Source organism: Apodemus sylvaticus, chromosome 13, assembly GCF_947179515.1.
Source record: "Apodemus sylvaticus chromosome 13, mApoSyl1.1, whole genome shotgun sequence".
NCBI lineage: Eukaryota > Metazoa > Chordata > Mammalia > Rodentia > Muridae > Apodemus > Apodemus sylvaticus.
This window is the reverse complement of record NC_067484.1, coordinates 77,198,947-77,221,168: the sequence shown is the minus strand read 5'-3', so window position 1 is coordinate 77,221,168 and position 22,222 is coordinate 77,198,947.

Genomic DNA, 22,222 nt, shown 5'->3' with positions numbered 1-22,222 from the left:
CTAAATCAAACTGAGCAGACCTCCGAAACAAGATACAAAAGGCAGCCCACTATTCTAAATGGGTGAGTACTATGGGGCATTTTATTGCCATATGCAGCAATGTCAGAAAACAGCAGGATTGATGCAGTTTGTGTCTCAGTCAGAGTAGAAAATCTTCAGAACTGGCACAGTCATTCTAAATCCTATAGGCTGGGAAAATGCATCTATGGATAGACAGACATGTTTATTATTTCCAATAAGTGCTCTGGGTCTGACAATTCTTCTTAGTTTAATGTATGAATTTTATTTCATAACAGCAATGAGATTCTCCAGGCTGTGCATTTGTTAGGGATTATTGCACTTCTTCTGTAGTTTAAGTCATTCTGCCTTTAGTCTTATGCCATGTAACATGACCCAAGGCACCTTATAAATAGTGGAACAATGCACGCCTGTCATGTGTTATGGCTTGAATAGCCTTGTAAAGGGACATGGATTATAGAGGTATGATAGTAACTATCCAGCAGGAGTGGTAATTTAAGTTCCTGGGTTGGATAATCTGTATGATTAGTATCTTTATGTTTTGGCTTTTCTATGTTTTGTTTTACTTAGAATTCTCATTTACTGGAAGCACTGCTCGACAATACAATGTGCTATTGGGTTTGGATGTAATTCAAGTTATTTAATATTTCAATCTTCCTATTCTTTTGTCTACCGAATTAGCTCTCAAAGGTTAGGGTGCAATTAGCTGCCTTCAGCAGCAGGTTCACTAGTAGAATCCCAGTATTCATTCTAAGGGATAAAGAATCTTCTCATAGTGGCCATGCAAAAGCAATGCTGCCTCAGTACCACATGAAAAGAACAAGTCAGGACCTCTCATATTTGGGACCTAACCTATAAAGTTATGATGCACTAGGGGGAACCTGATGTTGTATAAACCAACATCTTACTGTGCCAACATTTCCCCCCATACATATAATTGATATTACAGTTTCAAATGTATATCACCTTGTGTTTTGAAGCCACTAATAACCAAAAGTTTAAATATCAAGAGTGCCTGGGATAAATTAGGGCAATGGATGAAATTTTAGAGTCAAGTTTTTAAATTCATAGTCTCCTTACATTACCTAATTTTTACAAATCAAAACAAAACAAAATGAAACAGTTCTGTTTGCAGCAGTTTTTTCCACCAAGGCAATGAAAACACTGTTTCCTTGAGTGTACACTTTGATCTAGTTGTCCATTTACTATGCATGCAATAGTCTTGTGTCATAACCATAATGGTCATAGATGACAATCCATACCCCATGTCCCTATAACATTCTACTGTCCCTCCATGTTATTCTGTATGATTATTTTTCCCAGTTAGAATTCTTACTCCAACTTTCTGGGTGGATAATTAATCTCATCTTTCCTGGATATTTTAGAATGGATTCTACCATGGATGCCCATTGTTGGAGAACTGTACACAAGAGTTTCCCCAAGTTACACAAACATGTATCATGTTTTAAACTCTCCTCACTGGTAAAAGTCTGGCCATTGTGCCAATAGGAAAAATAAATGCATTCAACCACTGATTTTGAGTTTTAATTAATAGTACCATGCAATGGGTCACTTTCTTTCATTGACTTTTAAATCTAGACAAGAGTTATTACAAAGCCCGTTTCTAATTGTAGCCTGTATACCTAATGAGGAGGTTCTGTGACGACTAAGAGCCATTGTGCACAGCAGTTTATAGATTAAATTCTGCCGTGCTTCCCTCAATGAAAGGAAAATACCTGATAACTTGACAATGGTCTTCATTAAAATCCATGTAATAGATCTAATACGGTATTTTTGTAGCATTTTCTAGAGCTGTTCTTTTTATTTTATTCAGATAAGAGCAGAGTTACTTTTTAACAAAAGAATATAATAAAATAGTACCAAGTACCCCAGTAGTAATTTATTTCACCCTATTAATACATAGTTCACCATATATATTACTAGTTCAAAATTTCTATTTTGATTTTCCCTTTATTCTTTTTTCTAGTTGAAGGTGTGCTGCGAAGGAAAAGCAGCCCTACATACATACCTTAGCTACTACATTATATGTTCAAAGAGAAAAGGCACTCCACTGATTGTAGGTAAGATTAATGATTGCAAAGTTTTCATCTGTAGCCTCCTTAGCTTCTAGCTGAAACAAAATTCTTACCTTTTGACCTCTGTTACTCTCTCCACTAATGCTTCTGGTATTCTAAAGTCATTATTTCCATCTTTTTTGTGATTGACAATCAATGGAAACATTATTGTTAAAACTAGTCCATGCTACATTGTACAATTAGATTTATTGGCACAGGAAGCTACTTTTTAATGCTTTCACACAACTACTTAATATTTTAATGGCTTTTCCTAGTGTACCCATGAGATAAGATGTTAGGAATGGCATTATATTTTTTTCCTGTCACTATACATTTTGCATTTGCTTGGCATCTTAGCTAAGTTATGCATATGTTAAAAATGCAAGATATATTTGCTAGACTGTACAGCACAATTATGTGGTTTCCTTAATTGTTTCAAGGCGCAAGATAACCGATCTTAATGGGGGATTACTAAATGGTGGATGCATTCTGGATCACTCCCAGCATCTCCTGTGATTAAAACTGAGTCTTGGTGAGGTGAGGCAGCTGTTCCTCATTGAAGTCTCCCTTCAGAAAGTGCACAATGACAGCCTAAGTTTCTTTTTCTGCATATATATATATTTGAATGTTCAGAAAAGATAAGAAAGCCTGAAGAAGAACAGATGTGTTAGAAGTATGAAATGGATTAACATCAAAGCCCCCTGGGAAAAATCCGAAACATGAAATGCAGGCTCCTGACTGACAGGAGCTATTCAGACAGTGTTCAAAGCCTGGCAGTGCATTGAGGACTGTCTCTTCCTGAGCTGTGAGAGGTCTGTGTGGCAGATAGAGATGCTGGGGAAAAAAAATCCCTCTCTGAACTTCAGGAATGTAGCCTCTGTGTGAACTGATGTGCAGGAGATGTGGGAAGCAAGCCACTTTTTTTTTTAAGAACATGAAAAGGCTCAATCTATTTCATAGATAGGTAGAGAAACAAACCACAGAAGTTTTATGATAGGAAGGATGGTGGGAAGAACTGTCTGCATAAAACCCTGCTTAGCCACCATAATAACCCAAAACTACAGTATTTATGAGTCATTCCTCAGGACTTTGTAAGCCTGAAACAGTGAGACCCCAGGATCTCTCTGCATCCTCCTACTGCCCTATAAGTTCCAAAGAGTCATCGAGAGCATGGTATTCATCAGTATTTCACAGCACTAGCAGCCAACTGGAAATTACCTTATCTATCTAAACAGTTTCCTACAAGTCACTACCGAATGACATTTTTAGAAACAGTCTGTCTTGTTTTCAGGATATAAGTTAGGTAATTTTTCAAAACTGATAAGCATAGTTAGCAATGACATAGATCTGGAAAACTTGCATATGAAAGGACAAAGAGGGAAGAAATTGGGAGAGAAAACTAACAATTGCTGGGAGCTCTAGTGAAGCATGTGTTCTGCTCATTGTCGAAGGTCTTGGATGTACACTGTTATTTCAGTTTATATCCATGCTTTATACAATAACACCACACTTTTCTGTTGGAAGCACAAAGTAATCATTTGATTTCTTCTCCCCAAATCACACTAAAATAAATGAAAAGCTTAGCTGCTATTGTCTTATGCATAAGTGCCTTCGGAAATATGATATGACCACTTTGACAAAGGTGATGTTAACCTTGAGGGAAAGTCAAATGCTTTGACATCATAGTGGCAGGCAATACAGTTCTACTTTCCATAAATGACTCCCAGAAGCCATTGCTGACTCCCAGGAACACTGGGCTATGATGGAAATGGTAGCAGGAATCATGGTCACCACAACTCATTTCTTACCAACTGTCATATTCAAGGAAAACACCATTCCTATTACAAATCTTCTCACACAATTTAGACTATTAATGTGCTCACTGAGTCAACAAACATTTATTTGAAATCTGATGTTGTAGGCAATGCTGTGCAACCATAAGACAGGACAAGAAACTTTCACTGTGATTGATGAAGTTCAGACTTGTAATTATCTGTCTAAATCAAGCATGTTGTTCTTGTCACATTCCGTTTTTCCATCATAGGGTCATCTTTCCTTTTTATGTGACCTGTCTCTTCACCAAGTTTTAATTAGATTGAGGTAAATATTATGTGACAGGAAATGGCCTACAGAGGCAGGCATACATATGCTCAAATCTTAAATGCTTTCACTTGTTCCTATTGAAAATATCAACATGGTAATATTACCATTGCCTGACTTTTTAATGTACACAAAATATATTATAATTAATTCAGAATTATGAAAATATATTTCTCATTAATGATTCTTTTTTCAAATAAGTTAATATATATGAGGAACTCAATGTAGACCTTACTCACTAATGTTCAATGAATTTTGGTTGACTGTAGATACTAGAGGTTCTCTATCGTGTGACCATAAGGAGAACACAAGCACTTTCTGCTAAGACATATCCTTAGTATAAACACACTGGTAGAAATGATGTGCAGACAACTAAAGTGACAAACCTTTCTTGATCATAAAAATTGTCTGCTGAGCTGGTGTTAACACTGTCGGTATGCTGAAGCCAAGCAAAGAAGACCACCATAGGTCTAACTTTTGCTGTCAGGTATGCTTCCCAGAAACCTCATTATCACATTTGTCTTGGAGATAAACATTTTACTTCACAAAAATGTATTTTAAAATACAGATGTTGCTGAGATAGGTGGACACATAATCTTTTAACCTTTTCTCTTAACATGATATCCCCAAAATCATCTAAATTTTAAAAATGTTTAATTAATCACTAGAGAAAGAGGTTCATCTTACTCATCTCTGTCTTTACAGCACACAGAAAAATGAGCTGAAAGCACCTCATCCTTCTTTAAGTGTCTGTGTGCGTGTGTGTGTGTGTGTGTGTGTGTGTGTGTGTATGTGAGTGTGTACATGTGTTACATGAAAAAAATAGCAATTGTTTTGACATCATATTGCTGTGCATATAAATCCATATATGTGTTGTGGTGGGTGATTTTGTGGTCTTTACCAGGTCAGTGCTAAATCCTTGATGATCTGATGCTAAGAGTCATGTTACTAAAGGATATCTTATTGAACAGGGCAAAAACTGAGTTCATTTGTGGAAAGGCCAAATGATAGAATTCCTTCTCTGAGCCAAAAAAGTTCTTTTCCACACTGACAACACTGTACCTGAAGAACCTGCCAAGAGGATTTCAAATGTTCATTTTCCTCAGGGCAAATAGCCACATACACCACCTTACTGGGGTAACAGTAGAAGTGAGCTATCTAACTGTAGATAATTTCTAATGTTAAACATAGAGGTGAAAAGAATATTTGTTATGATTTTTTAATTGAAAGCAGAAAGGAAATTTTCAAACATTAGAATACTGCAATTATAATAAAATTATTTACCCCTTTCCTATTGTTGTGTGACTGCTTGAGGTTGTGGTATAGTATTTGCCTGATGTCTTTTAAATTGTCCCTGAATCCCTTACTATTTTGTCCTTTATCTCAGAGTTTAATTCTTTGAAGAAGCAAAAACTTTATGCATTGTTTTCTGTGCATGGCTAGATGTGGTGGGAAAGTAAGATAAAATGAATTTGAATTAATGGAGTAGAAAAGCAGGATAGTAACAAAAAAGAAGAGCAGATTAAACTTACAGCTGAAGAACTTTCACCTTTTTAGATTCATCTACGATGGTATTTTAATGACAATAATCATCACTGACTTTCGAATACATCAATTCAGGGAAACATTGATCTACTTATAATATTTTCCTCTAAAAGGCATTATTATCCAATTGATTAAAATATGCACAGAAACCGAGGAAAGCAATACCGTAGTTGGGAAGTAACAGCTAAGTAGCTCTGCCAGGACAGAAACTCTGGGATGAATGGAAGGAATTTAAACAATTCAGTTTTAATTTGAGAAGTTTTAAAACAGGTAATGGTAAGCTTACCCACCACTTACATGGAGAAGGTAATATAATATACAATAATGTAATAAAGAAGCAGATATTTAAATAGATGCAGAGTTAACCTGAGACTGTTCCATGGGTGGGAAGTGGAGACAAAAATCCAGACACACAACAAGTACAGCAGTATTAGAAGAGAATATCAATGTTCTCTTGAACTTGAAGTTGAAAGTGTGTTCCCATGCAGTGTATATTAAAAGGGAAAGCAATTTAAATTAATTCACTAACGTGTTATGTTGTTATGGAAGTTGTTATTAGGTATGACAGAAGCAAACTATAAGACTTAACCATGTACTGCTTCTACAAGGTAGCTTCAAAGAGTGAGTTTACCCTATGTCACAGGTCCTGTGTTGTTAGAGTGGCCAACTTTACCCTTTGCAATGGCTTTAGCCAGTGACTCAAAGTTTAAATCATTCTTTTTATAGTCTAGGAAGACAGTATGTTGCAGTAACCTTCTAGGGAACAACTATTGGCAAGTATTACATCCCCACATTTATTTTCATAAAGTAACTCCTCCCTTTCACTTTCAGATAATGAGATTTTAATACACACACACACACACAAATATGTATGTTGTGGTATCTAAGACCTTATATATAACATACAATAACCTGCTTGAACAATATACTACCAACCAATTTGAACGTTTCTGGCGATAAATCACCAGGAACGTTGCAATATTTTACAAGGTACAGAAACCTTTGCAAAATGTGTGAAGCAGAAAAAAAAATCCCAGTTTTCAATGCCAGTTTTGTATTGGCTGTTTCTCAGCACGTGCAGTGGAAACTTGTGAGATGCACTAGAGTTTGATCCTCTAGTCAATGCACAGCTCCTGAATAAGATATTGGTTCTGGGTCTCTACAGCCGTTTGTTTTACTTATGCTGATGATACTTCAAAAACATGGCATCCGTTCATTTGTAAATAAGCAATAATACAAAACCAGCCCACTAACTAAATAGTTAATGCTTATCAATATTTATTCTGTCTCACATATTTTGAAATTATATGCTCATATATAAAAACAAGTATTTGAAACAAAGTATTATTTCTCTCCAAAGATGTAAGCAGTAACAGAATCAAGGAAAAGTTATTTTTGTCAATGCTTATACAACTGGTGGTGACATGAAAGTATTTAAGCCATATCTGAATCCAAAGTTCATGGTCCTAATAACTGTGGTAAGTGCTTAACTATGGTAAGTGCTTCCACATTCATTATTTTATTTGAGCCTATAAAACTTTATGAGTGGGGTAGAGCAAGCATCCGCTCACTTTACAGGCAATGAAATGGAGGGTTAGACATGCATAGGGCTAGTAAGCAGCAGGCCAAGGCCTTAAGTCTGGACCTTCTGGCTTCAGTGCACAAAACTGCTGTTATGAGCTCCAGGATATCATGTGATACGAGGTAGTAGACACAACCTGTCTGTGACTCTCGATGAAGGAGAGCATAAAGTCCTATTAATTTTCAACCATAAAGCCGGCAAGTAATCTTTTAAAGACTAGAAAGATTGAAAGGATTTCTTTCATTTCCTGGATTTTGCATCCTCAGCCAAATACACTTGATATCGGAGCTACCTTGTACATCTGCCCTTCATGACAAACAAAAAACAGTGAGTCTGAATGCTCACTTCCTTCTCACTTTGACTTGGAAATTTCTTCAACTATTTCAGACAGGATGGAATGTATATTCTGGTATTAGAAAGTAGCAGCAAGTTGGGGAGATATATTAATCCCTTATAAAATAACAAGAAAAAGCAATAGCATGTATCCAGTGCTGCAGCACTTAGTGAGTATGAATGAGAGATAATACTCTCAAGACAACTTTGAGAAAAAAAATGAGCTAAGTACTCAAGCATTAGATCCCTATGACAGGCATAGGCCTGTAGTTGAAGAAACTGTGATTTTAGTAATGTCTGCAGGTTTCATACCTGAAGTTTTAGAAAAATATTTCCAAGCTGCATTCTTCTATGGTTTCTCAGGTGTTTTACATTAAGCACAATTGCCGCCCCCACCCCCATTTAATGCTTAAAATCCACCATTTGAGAGAAAATATGGGTCTGTATGTTGGACCACAAGAATCCTTCATAAACACCAACTCCTGGACTCGGCAGTGCTGTATATAACTGGCATAGAATCTTTTTGAGTGTCCATGGCTCACTTCTGAGCTGGTCTTAGAAGAGCTGTCTATAGATCAGAAGATACAAGAATTCATAGAGAAGTAGGTGGAACAGTCACGGGCCAGTCACTTCCTGGCTGGAAGTCTTGGTGCTCTTTTTTACTCTCCTTCAATCAACTTTCCTAGTGAGATGCAACATTCACTGGGGTGCCACATAGCACCAAGGGGGAGGCCAAGCCACCCAGGATGTTCCTTAGTCCTTACTTCAGGGAGCAGGGCATGGGACTACAGGCCCATGTTCCCACTGCAGCAAGCATAGAACACAGCTTTTCTTAGGGACTTCTCTCAATATGTATCATGAGCATAGTGGTTCTGAGGTACAGAGAAACCTGTGCTTCTTGTTAGGGACTCTTATCTAAACACCGGAGAGGGCTGGGAGGATGCTCCTTAGGTAAGGTCCTTCAGAGTGAACATAAGAAACTGACTTCAGATTCCTAGCCCCAAGGTAAAAAGTCTGGTTAAGACTATGAAGGGAGGGGTGTGTACTGGAATCCCTCTGTGAGGCTGAGGACAACAGTAACTTTCTGAGCAGCCAGTTTACTTGAATCGGTCAGCTCCAGGTTCTGTGCATGACTGAATAAAGACAGTGGGACACTCATTTTCTGGCCTCTTGCATGCACATGTATATATGAATACATACATACAGCACACATCACAACTTGTAAATACAACATATACACAGAATATATAAATATACTATATACAACACAAAGAGAAGCACACAAACACACACACACACACACACACACACACACACACACACAGACACCAGACAATACACATCCTACATATAATACCTGGATATACCATAGACCACACAGCATGCATACATACATATATATGTGTATATATCATATATTCACCTCCAATACATGTATAAAACCTGTATATAATATATCCCAAGATAGACACAAAGATATACACAATATATACAATACACATGCATGAACAATTTTGTAGAATAATCCTGGTGAGTATTTAGGCTGGATAGGACCCCTGTTGAGAACTGGCCTGTAATGTCATCGGTTCAAACCCTGCCTAACCCATATAGTATTCTAGAGAGATTAGAATGCACTTTCTTCTGTCCAGGGAATTTATTACCTAGGTCCTGAACTTTTCCCTGTACTGCATTTTTCATTCTCGTCCTTTGTCTCTTGTTTCTAAGCATCAGGTAATCTGTATTGATGGTAGAGCATCCTATGATGTAAGTAAAAGCAAATTATAAACGATTATCCACCACCTGCCATTCTCAGTGTGAACTAGAAAGTACATCATCACATCTCCATATGTATAAAAAATTAAAAATTAAAGCTGCCTCAAATAACATCTCCATTTCTAACCAAAGACGTCATGTAGGAAGCCCATTAATAGTAAGGTTTTGCTCTTGTGCATAATTTTGCACTTCTAAAACACTTCACCCTATTTAATCGTATTTGATCCTCATGACAACCATGCACCAAATGTAGGGCAAATGTTAGCTTGAGGGACAATGTGGAGGGGTGGAGAGTACTCTGAACCAGAGTCTGGAGACCTGATTATGTCAGTAATTAGCAGAGCTACCACAAGCAAGACCTTAACCCTCTCTGGACTGGTTTTCTCTCATCCTAGCACAAGTATTTGGCATCTAGAATTTTAAAGATTGTTTCAGCTAGTAAAATCCAGTCAGACCCAAAACAGAGAAATTCGGGGAGATCAGGTAGGTGGTAATGTCAGGAGGTGATAACATTGTGATCAGGAGCAGGACTGGAGGTAGGACCAACACCCAGGAAATTAAGAGAAGATGGTATTGAAATGATACAGCATTGGCTTAGTGGCTTGTACACTAGCCACAGGGGACGTACTATACAATGGGCTCACAGTTTGTTTTAAACATGTCTTTATTTACTAACCTTACATCCCAATAGCAGCCCCCCTTTCCTCTCAGGACCCTATTATGCAGATCCTCCCTCCATTCCTCCCTCCCCTTTTCCTTTGAAAAGGGGAGCCTCACTTCTGGGAACATCTGCCCCCTCCCCCAAGTACACATATCAATTCATTGTAGGACTTGGTAGTTTGTCCTCTTTCAGTTAGATGAAAGGTGGCCCAGTTAGAGGAACCACAGGAAGGCAGGCAAGAGATTCAGGGATATGACTCAGCAATATGCAAAGTTGGGGCAGTAAGTTCAAGATGCTTTGCATATATACCTGTGTCCCTAGGTACTCAACTCCCTTTTGCAAGGTGGCAATTTATTTGCATGGGAACTAAGTGCATCCTGACATTTCAATTGGTCTCCAGATTGCTCCAGATTACAGTATTAGTGTAACATCCATGTAATCTGAGTTGCATACTCGCCTTGTTATTTAGGAAATGATAAGAACAAAATCTGTACCTCTTCAGTACAAACACAATGTTTTGCTGATTATTTTGATCTTTGTCTCTATTAATCTGTGGATGTGAAAGTGAAGATGAAATGGGGAACAGGATATGTTTGTTTTAATAGACAGAAAATCCGGAAATTGTAGGATGTTCTCCCACCAGGAAGCCAGGAACTGGGTGTGTATATGCAGCAATCTCGATGACTTATTTCTCAGCAAGCAGCTTTTGTATAGCTGTAATTTTCACTTCAGTTTTCTTCTGAGATGCCTTGATCAGGCTGAATACATGGTAAGTTGTTGTTATTGCTGTAGTTGATGTTGTTTGGTTGGTTGGTTGGGTTTTGTTGAAGAGGACATGTCTATGCAAAATGGCCTTTTTGTTGCTTCAACAATTTTCATTAATTTGATGCACCACTTCTTGTGTGCCTCATAATTTCTTAGGAGTTGGGCAGGTTTTTTTTTTTTTTAAAGATCAACTTCAGTTTCTGTTTCTGTTTCTGTTTTTCTTTTTTTCCTTTCTTTCTTTTTCCTTCCTTCCTTCCTTCCTTCCTTCCTTCCTTCCTTCCTTTCTTTCTTTCTTTCTTTCTCTCTCTCTTTCTCTCTTTCCTTCCTTCCTTTCTTTTCTTTGCTCCCACCTTCTCTTCCTTCCTCCGTACCTCCTTCCCTTTCTTCCTCCCTCCCTCCCTTCCTTCCTTCCTACTTTCTTTCTTCCTAAAGTTAAAGTGTATTTAAAAGAATATTGTTACATGATGTGTTACGTTAACTTTTTTCTTGTAAACACTGAAACATACTTTTGGCTTTTAAACCAACTGAGTGTAAAACCCAGTTACCTGGGCTTCAGGGTGGTATTCCAAAACCTTTAAGTCCCTCCTACCTCAAGTCTCCTTTGCTGGAAACAACTCTTGGTACCAACTGGATTTTAGTAATGTTCTACTTTCACCAGCCTCACCTTTAAATCTGGCTTAACATTTATTTATGAAGGGGAAATGGGCTTCTTATCAATATCTTCCCACTATTGGGATGTACAGTCTTTTGAATTTGATTATTTTTTCTTTTCAGTCTGGGTCCTGATATTGGTGAGTGAGTGAATTGGAAACTTGTCCTCTAATTATGAAATAAGACTTTTGAAATCTTATATTCTATAATGCTTTTCAACTCAGTATATTCTTTGGAACAAGGAGCCTATGTGTTTGCACACACATACCTGTTTAATGAGTGTTTACAGAGACATTACTGCAGTTGTTTTCAGTGTGCTCATATGTGAGTCCTCACTATTGAAATGCGACTATACCATGAGACAAGCAGTGTATATTGCATGTAATAGGGAAATCATATAGTAATTATATTTTTAGCTTAAATAATACCAGAGAAAGTTTAATTAAGACTTTTAATTAATAGTAGAAAGATTAATCAATCAATAATTACAGAAATGATGATGGGATATAACTGTGCTTAATTAAAGGGGCTGATTAATGATCAGAATAAACTTTTCAGATTTCCTGTCTTGGAAAAAAATTATAAATGATGAATTTTTGTTCCTACCACAAAAAGTAAAGCCCAGAGTTGAACGTGAATGTTCATTGTTGGCATCTAGGACATAAAAGAAAAACACTTGGTTGAAATAAAGGCATTTATTTTTATGCTCAGTTTATACTTTATTATGGTTCTAATTTCTCCATGTGAGATTAATGAAAGAAAATATGCTTCTCAGGAAGTCTATGAGAAAGGCAAGAAAAAAAGTAGAAATTTCTTGAGACAGTTTTCTTTGGAAGATAATTTCTCAGGGGTGATCTTTCCATCTCCAAGGTCAAGATCAGCTTGTGAATTCAAATGATATTCTTATGAGTTCATCATAGGAACAGATGAGATGTGGACTCTGATTCCTTAAGGACAATGGTCCTTGTTTACAGGCTGATGACCCTTCTGCCTTCCACCTGATCTGTTCTAGTCAAATCCAAGTGGCTGCTGGATCCAGTGCCAATTCTGCCTTAGTATGATGTAGTTTTCTTTGGAGACCTGGTAGGAGTTCTCATTTCAGTGGCATATAACTAATAAGGATGAATCCCAGGATGCATTTGACAAATGATGATGCATGCTCTAGCAAGGTGGAATTTCAAAGAAGGCAGCATCATACTCAGGAAAGAGACCAAACACAGTCTAGTGTACCAACGAACACATTAGCATAAGAAGCTGTACAGAAAGGCAAAGTATTTTTAAAAGCTACAGGAAAATCTGTTTGGCTCCAAATTGGGAAATAGCTCTTACTAAAATTATCAAAAGACTATACCCATTTCACATTTTCCTTCCTGAAATTCAGATGCATTTTTTTCTCCTAAAAGTAATCTCTGCCACAATGGGCATTTTGCATGCAGAAAGGCTAAACTAAGCAATTTGTGGACTCTGTTTATATTTACATTATCCACCACATTTTCCCCAAAACACATAATTGTCTGGAGTAACTGCAAATAAAGAAAAGGCCAAAAAGCCCAACCTGGGGCTTCTGTTCAACTCTGGCATGAAGGTGGTAGAAAGGAGATGAAACTATGACTTTTTTTAGATCATCTATTATTGAGATATATATATATATATATATATATATATATATATATATATATATATATATATATATATATATATACATACATATATTCACAACTTCTTATCTGCTTCTGAAAAACAGTGTTATCTTTCCATAGATTGTACCCTCTGAAACATACACACACTGAATGTGTGTTAATTGTCCAGCAATATCGAGAATATATCTTCTTTAAGTTTGCCTTCCCAGAGAGTGATCATAAGCTTAATTATTCTCAAATGATCAATATATCTAACCAATGTGAGGCAAATTTTCAATTTTCACTGTCACCTCAGATAGGATGATGGTTCAATAGAAAGATTAGCAGGATCAAGGAAAATAATAAATATATGACAGACATCTATAATTGCAAGCTTTCAATGTCCCTCTTTATTTCCTGAACATTGATTAGTTGAACTTCAATCAACTCTCTAATTCCACAAATGCCTAATCCTTTTGGCATAAACCATACCATCTTGAAACTATCTACAGACCACATTGAGTAACTTCATTAATAAGAACTCAGATGTAGCCAAAAGCAACACAGTTGATAAAATGGGCATCAGCATAGTACATATTTCTCAAAGAATTTGCTTCTAAAGAAGTTTAGAAAAAGATCAAAGTCTTTGTAAGTCTACACTTAAAGATTATGAATAAAAAGCTAATAGGTTCCTTTGTGTTTTATTATGTCAAATTTTAAGCAAATGTTCTGCATCATAATTTTGTGACCAAGAACTATATACAAATTTTAGTCTTCTGACCATAATGTACCACTACAAATATATTCAGGAGCAAAGGAGTGTCAATGTTGTCTGTGTGGTCAGAATTTTCATAACTGAGAGAACTTATGCATGTTTCAACTGGATAGTATAAGTTGTTAGAAAGTAATCCTACCTTTCATAACATATAGCCTGTCAATGTAATTCAACATAAATTCTTAAAGTAGGTTTGCTGACTTACTATTTTTCTTTCATGCATATGGTTTTGTTGCTTCATAGACATATACCTATTAAGATCTGAGTGCTTTTTGCTATTCCAATGGGAATTAAAACACAAGGGGAGAACGAAGTACTCTGTCCTGTTGAGTTAAAGATTATTTGTTGTGTATATTATATGCAGGCAGAGACAACTAGGCTAGCATCTGGACCATGAAGCAAGAACCTGGTTTCATTCTATTACCTATTAGTTTCTAGCTGAAGCAGGTATCCTTCTTCAGAAACAGAATACAGGGAGTCTAATTTACTTTTTCACACATAAATGAGGCAGATCCCTACAGAAAAAAAAAAAAACTTAAAGTATTTTGTCTTCAAGAACTCTCAGAAAATTAGGTGCTCTATGATGTAAATACAAATAGCACCTGCCATACTTCTTTCAAGGTTATTTTGATATATAAAAATACTTTCTAAATATAGTCATTATCTTACTGTGTAATTAAACCCAAAGAAAATTGTTTGTATGGTCTTCAGATGTGCTGCTGAACCTTTGGGGTACAACTATTGCCTTCTAGAAAACACTGTGTCTCTGTAATCCTTCATAAGTACAGCTGTACTATCCCTACTGAACTGTGAATGGAGTTTTAAGAAGCATGTTGTGATGTCCTTTGGCATTAATCTCAGAGGAAATGAGAACAGAAAATGAAAATACGTACAGTGCCATGAAGGAGAAATAAAGTGTCTTTTGCTAGGACATTGAGAATAAGGAAGCCTTTCTGGGTAGCATCTTTGTAATTTGATTTGGGGAGTTAGCATATAGACTTGAGGCATGTATGCCTGATTACTGGACAGTTTTTGCCAGAAGGAATTTTGCCCAGTTAAATATTAGGAACACGGCTTCTGACCTAGGGCAAGCTGAGAGCTTGCTTTAGAAAATGTGTTTGCCTTGTCTTAAAAGGCAAAGCCAGGGCTGTGTAAGCATTTTCCACATAAGCCCCAATGTGTGAGTACACATCAAGGCTAAAACAGCAATGTATTGAGTGTCAGAGCCATGTGTACCCAGCACACAATGCAACTAAGTATCCCACAGCAGACTAGAGTGTGGTGGCATGGGAGCAGTTTAGTGACATCTTAGTTTGAAGCTCCCATCTATCTGAGTGGGATGGGTTGCACAACATACATGGGAAATACAGAGTTAGTATTTGTACATGAGTTTTAATCTTTCCAAAATATATACCACATTACACACAAGCAGGATAAATGTGCTAATTTAAATCTAGCAATAATTCCAAAGGTAACATTCTTTATATAAAAAGAGCTGGGAACATAGCGGCCCAATTGAACCTTTCCAAACTGGCTCGGCCCATGGGATTCTAGATTATTGTTGATTTTTTCTTCTTTCTTTTTTTTTCTTTTCTTTTCCGTTTTTATAATATTTTATTTTCAATATTCTTTGTTTACATTCAAAATGATTTTCCCTTTCCCTGTTCCCCCCTCCCCATAAGTTCCCTCAGCCCTCTTCCCTCTGCCCATTCTCCTATCAATCCCTTCCTACTTCTCTGTCCTGGTATTCCCCTACAATGCTGGATCAAGCGTTTTCAGGACCAGGAACCTCTCTTTCCTCATTCTTGGGAGTCATTTGTATGTGAATTGTGTCTTGGGTATTCAGGGTATCTGAGCTAATATCCACTTATCAGTCAGTGACTGTGTTCCATGTATGTTCTTTTCTGACTGGGTTACCTCACTTAGGATGATATTTTCCAGATCCAACCATTTGCCTAAGAATTTCATGAATTCATTGTTTTTAATTGCTGAGTAGTATTCCATTGTGTAAATATACCACATTTTCTGTATCCATCCCTCCACTGAGGGACATCTGGGTTCCTTCCAGCTTCTGGCTATTATAAATAGGTCTGTTATGAACATATTGGAGCATGTGCCCTTATTACATGGTGGGGAATTCTCTGGGTATATGCCCAGAGTGTTATTGCAGGGTCCTCCAGAAGTGTTATGCCCAGTTTTCTGAGGAACAGCCAGACTGATTTCCAGAGTGGTTGTACCAACTTGCATTCTCACCAGCAGTGGAGGAGTGTTCATCTTTCTCCACATCCTCACCAATACCTGCTGTCTCCTGAGCTTTTAATCTTAGCCATTCTGACAGGTGTAAGGTGAGATCTCAGGGTTGTTTTGATTTGCATTTCCCTAATGACTAATGATGTTGAACATTTTTAAGGTGCTTCTCAGGCATTCGAAGTTATTCAGGTGATAATTCTTTGTTTAGTATTGTACCCCATTTTTAATAGGGTTATTTGGCTCTCTGGAGTGTAACTTCTTGAGTTCTCTGTATATACTGGATATATATATACAAATCCATTCCCAATTTGTTGGTTGCTGTTTTGTCCGCTTGACAGTGTTCTTTGCCTTACAAAAATTCTCTAATTTTATATGGTCCCATTTGTCCATTCTTGATCTGAGAGCATAAACTATTGGTGTTCTATTCAGGAACTTTCCCCCTGTGCCCATGTCTTCAAGGGTCTTCCCCAGTTTCTTTTCTATTAGTTTTAGTGTGTCTGGTTCTATGTGGAGGTCCTTGATCCACTTGGAGTTGAGTTTAATACAAGGATGGATCAATTTGTATTCTTCTGCAAGCTGACCTCCAGTTGAGCCAGTACCATTTGTTGAAAAGGCTATATTTTTTCCACTGCATGGTTTCAACTCTTTTGTCAAAGATCAAGTGACCATAGGTGTGTGGGTTCATTTCTGGATCTTCAATCCTATTCCATTGATCTACCTACCTGTCACTGTACCAGTACCATGCAGTTTTTAACGCTATTGCTCTGTAGTAATGCTTGAGGTCCCAGGATACTTATTTCCCCAGAAGTTCTTTTACTATTGAGAATATTTTTAGCTATCCTGGGTTTTTTGTTAATCCAGATGAATTTGAGAATTGCTCTTTCTAACTCTCTGATTGGCAAGAATTTTATTGAGACATCAGAACTCTGCCTCCCGCCAGTCAGTTACCAGGGCTCCATATTGGTTCTCGGTCGCCAGAGAAATCAGACTGAGGTACGCAAATATAACCCGAGACCAACATCGCGGGGGTCTAAGCCCGACGGGCGTTGGCCTGCACCCAGGCCCTGGGCTGATCGGGGGTCCACCGGGCTGGCGCGCGTACCACCACCATTTTGCCTAAGGGAAGCCAGGGAGACCTAGCCCCCAGGTCCTGGGTTGCTCGGTGGGCCATCTGTGTGCCGACCCAGCCAGGAGCTTGTTTGCCTGGGCCTGCGCGCACCGCCGCCATTTTGCCTACGGGAAGCCAGAAAGACCTAGCAGGCAAAACCAAACCAGCTAACAGGCATAGCCCGAGGCGGACATAGCAGGGGTCTCAGACGGTCAGGCCCTGGACTGCCCCCAGGTCCTGGGCTGCTCGGCGGGCCATCTGTGTGCCGACCCAGCAAGGAGCTTGTTTGCCCGGGGCCTGCGCGCACCGCCGCCATTTTGCCTACGGGAAGCCAGAGAGACTAGCAGACAAAACCAAACCAGCTAACAGGCATAGCCCAAGGCGGACATAGCAGGGGTCTCAGACGGTCAGGCCCTGGACTGCCCCCAGGCCCTGGGCTGCTCGGTGGGCCATCTGTGTGCCAACCCGGCCAGGAGGTTGCTTATCCCGGCCAGTTTGCGCACCACCGCCATTTTGCCTACAGGAAGCCAGAGAGACCTAGCAGGCAAAACCAAACCAGCTAACAGGCATAGCCCAAGGAGGACATAGCAGGGGTCTCGGACGGTCAGGCCCTGGACTGCCCCCAGGCCCTGGGCTGCTCGTTGGGCCATCTGTGTGCTGACCCAGCCAGGAGGTTGTTAGCCCAGCAGACTCTCCCAGCACTCTCAGGGAACTCGCGCACGCCACCATCCTAGCCACCTGACACACCCACAGCTGAGGGGAACTTTGCACCGACATTGGCCTGCCAGGCTTTTGCCTAGACTCAGGGCCTGAGCAGCTAGGCTAGCCTTGTGTGCACCAACCCGGTTGGGAGTTCTGCTGCCCAGATCAGCCTGGGCAGCAGCACCACATCTCCAAGTCCTGCAAGTGGCTAGCTGGGTTTCCGGGCGGCCAGCTGGGAGAAGTCAGTGTGCTCCAGTGAATCCAGCAGGCCCCAGCGGGAGCCTTCAGGTGCCTGCTTTGGGATCTGAACAGCCTGGGCAGCAGCACCCTGTCTACAAGCAGCGCAGGAGGTAAGCTGTGCACCAGAGGCCAACTGGGAAGGGGCAGCTTGCACTGGTGAGTCCAGCACTGACAAGAAAAACTAACACCAGTGAGAACTAGATGGCAAAAGGCAAACGCAGGAACGTCACTACCTCTGGATGACTGGGTTTCCCCTAGCACAGATTGCTGATGTGCTGCCCTACTTTTTTGTGTCGTTAAAGCCCTAGTATGTCCTGCCCCAAGCAATGCTATACTTGGGTTGTCTCTGTGTACCTGGTGTTGCCTGTCTGGTCCGCCTGGTAGTAAAGATTGTGGATGCTGTGTGAACCCCCTCCAGGAGCTGATCACTCGGTAGGGCCAACAGCCCAGGACAGTGCTTGTTGCTACTTTCAAATGCTGCTGATGCTGGTTCTCTAATGTTCCCCCTTCTACCGAATACCCTGGTTCTCTCTGTTCTTGAGTGAGTAGATCTTCCCCATATCAGAAGTGTCACAGGTCTACCACATCTGATGGAAGGGGGCAGTGGCCATTAACCTGCTCCTGCTGGTTATCTAGAGAGTATTAGGTAGTGGGATCTTCCCTGTATCAGATGTGACACAGGTCTCTGACTGAGCTGGTTGCTTGGTCACAGGAGTCAAGAACATGGAGACCTCGGACCACAGGGCTCTGTCTAACCTAGGGACTCCCTGAAGGTCAGGCACTTCTTTGGCTGAACTGTCAGAGCCAGGATGATGGCTGGCGACCTCGGACCGTGGGTCTCCGTCTAACCATGGGACTTCCTGCAGGTCAGATGCTCCCCACTGGATGCGTACCCAGGAAGCTGTAGAGCTGCCTGGCTCCCTGGTGTGGAAGGAACCCAGGCAAGCTGTGTACTGGGCAATCCTTTACTCTGGTGCCCTCTGCATACCTGGTTGAGCTGCCTATGCAAGATGGTGGCTGGTGACCTTGGCCTTTTTTTCTTTTTATCACCATAGTTTCTCAGTGTCCAAATTAAAATAGAGAGAAAGGAGAGATATCTGCTTTATGGACAGTAATTTCAGAAATATAATCATCTGGTATTAGCCATAGACTCTAGAATGTTCCCTAACTCTCAGCTCTTAACAGCGTGGTGGCCAGCCTATTTCCCTGTAGGCAAGTGGTTGAAACTTTTGGGATGAAGCCTGGGAAAATGGAGTTGGAGTATCATCAGCTTGCTTTTTAAGGGTAGGGTGAGACGCTGACCTCCTTCTCTCTCCTTGTTTCCTAGAGTTCATTAAGTAAGCAGTTGCTTTGGCTTCCTGCCATGATGTTTCTCTTAAAGGCAACAGAAATGAGCATGTTCTGTGACTTTGGACACGGAGAACCAGAATATACATTTGATTTTCAACTTCTAATATTCTGTAACAGTGAGAGTAACACATTAGGCTTTGTGGTGTAAGGAAAGTCCTAAAGGAGCCATAGCCAAAGGGAAAAGATAAGAGTGTGGCTCCTGTCTGGGGATTCTGAAGCCTCAGCAGGACATTTGCAGACATTTACTTCATGAACTTGTTATTGGAAACTGGAGAGAGAACTTATCTAGAAAGAGGGAAGACATTGTTTTCGCAGGTACATTTTGGTTACTGAAGAATTCTGTGCATACTCACAGGAATATGTGGGTATCCTGTTACCATTACTGGGGGTTATGGATAAAAGTTCTCCAGGGCCCTGCAGACCAGACCACAGTTTTCATGGAGTTTTTCCTAAAGTTGACTGACACAGTACAAATAAAAGACAATCCCAAACACCCGGGGGCTGTGAAAACTATCATAGTCAAGTCTCCACAGCTCAAAAGACATAGGACCAAGGACCTCTCCTTCCATTGAGGCCTGACAAGGCAATCCTCTGCTACATGTGCAGCTGGAGCCATGTGCACCTGTTGCTTGATGACTTAGTCCTTGGCGCTCTGGGGGGAGGGGGTCTGATTGGTTATTGTTGTTCTTCCTATGGGGTTGCAAACCCCTTCATCTCCTTCAGTTCTTTCTCTCTAACTCACCCACTGGGGACCCTGCGCTCAGTTTGTGAGCTGGCTGTGAGCATCCGACTCTGTATTGGTAAGGCTCTAGCAGACTCTCTCAGAGGACAGCCTTATGTAAGGCTCATTTCAGCATTTTTTGGCATCCATAATAGTATTGGGGTTTGGTGACTGTATATGGGATGAATCCCCTGGCGGGACAGTCTCTGGATGGCCTTTCTATCAGTCTCTGCTCTACACTTTATCTACATATTTGCTCTTGTGAGTATTTTGTTGCCCTTCTGAGAAGAACCTAAGCACTCACACTTTGGTCTTCCTTTTTTTTTTGAGCTACATGTGGTCTGGGAACTGTATCTTTCTAAGATTCTGGGATAATATCCATTTATCAGCAAATGCATCCCAGGTGTGTTCTTTTGTGATTGGGTTGCCTCACTCAGGATATTATTTTCTAGTTCCATCCATTTGCCTAAGAATTTCATGAATTCATCATTTTTAAGAGCAGAAGAGTACTCCATTGTGTAAATGTACCACATTTTCTGTATCCATTCCTCTGTTGAAGGACATCTGGGTTCTTTCCAGCTTCTGGCTATTATAAATAAGACTGCTATGAACCTAGGGGAGCATGTGTCTTTATTACATGCTGGAGCATCTTCTGGGTATATGTCCAGGAGTGATATAGCTGGAGTCTCAGGTAGTACTATGTCCAATTTTTTGAGGAGCCACCAGAATGATTTCCAGAGTGGTTGTACCAGTTTGCAAAACCACCAGCAATGGAGGAGTGTTCCCCTTTCTCCACATCCTTGCCAGCATCTGCAGTCCCCAGAGTTTTTGATCTTAGCCATTTTGTCTGGTGTGAGGTGGAAACTCAAGGTTCTTTTGGTTTGCATTTCCCTGATAACTAAGGATGCTGAACATTTCTTTAGGTGCTTCTGGGCCATTCAGTTTTCCTCAGATGAAAATTCTTTGTTTAGCTTTGTATCCCATTTTTAATAGGGTTATTTGATTCTTTGGACTCTAACTTATTGAGTTCTTTGTATGTGTTGGATATTAGCTCTCTATCAGATGTAGGATTTTTAATGATTTTTTCCCAATCTGTTGGTTGCCATTTTGTTCTATTGACAGTGTCCTTTGCCTTACAGCAATTTTGCAACTTTATGAAGTTCCATTTGCTGATTCTTGTTCTTAGAGCACAAGCCATTGGTGTTCTGTTCAGGAAAATGTCCCCTGTGCCCATGTGTTTGAGGCTCGTCTCCACTTTCTCCTTTGTAAGTTTCAGTGTGTCTGGTTTCATGGGAGGTCCTTGAGCCTTGCACTTGAGCTTTGTATGAGGAGATAAGAATGGATTGATTTGCATTTTTTGACATGCTGATCTGCAGTTGAACCAGAACCATATATTAAAAATGATGATCCCCCCCCCCCACTGGATGGTTTTACTTTCTTTGTCAAAGATCATATGACCATAGGTGTGTGGGTTCATTTCTGGCTCTTTAATTCTATACCATTGATCTTCCTGCCTCTCTCTCTCTCTGTACCAATACCATACAGGATTTTTTTTTTTTTATCACTATAGCTTGATGTCAGGGAAGGTGATTCCACCAGAAGTTCTTTTCTTGTTGAGAATAATTTTCACTATCCTGGGAATTCTGTTATTCCAAATGAATTTGAGAATTGCTCTTTCCAACTCTATCAAGAATTAATTTGGAATTTTGATGAGAATTGCACTGAATCTGTAGATTGCTTTCAGCAAGATGCCATTTTTACTAGATTAATACTGTTATTCCATGAACATGGGACATCTTTTCATCTTATGAGTTCTTCCATTTCTTTCTTCAGAGACTTGATGTTCTTGTTATACAGATATATCATTTGCTTGGTCAGTAACACCCCAAGGTATGTAATATTATTTGTGACTATTGTGAAGTGTGTTATTTCCCTAATTTCTTTCTCAGCCTGT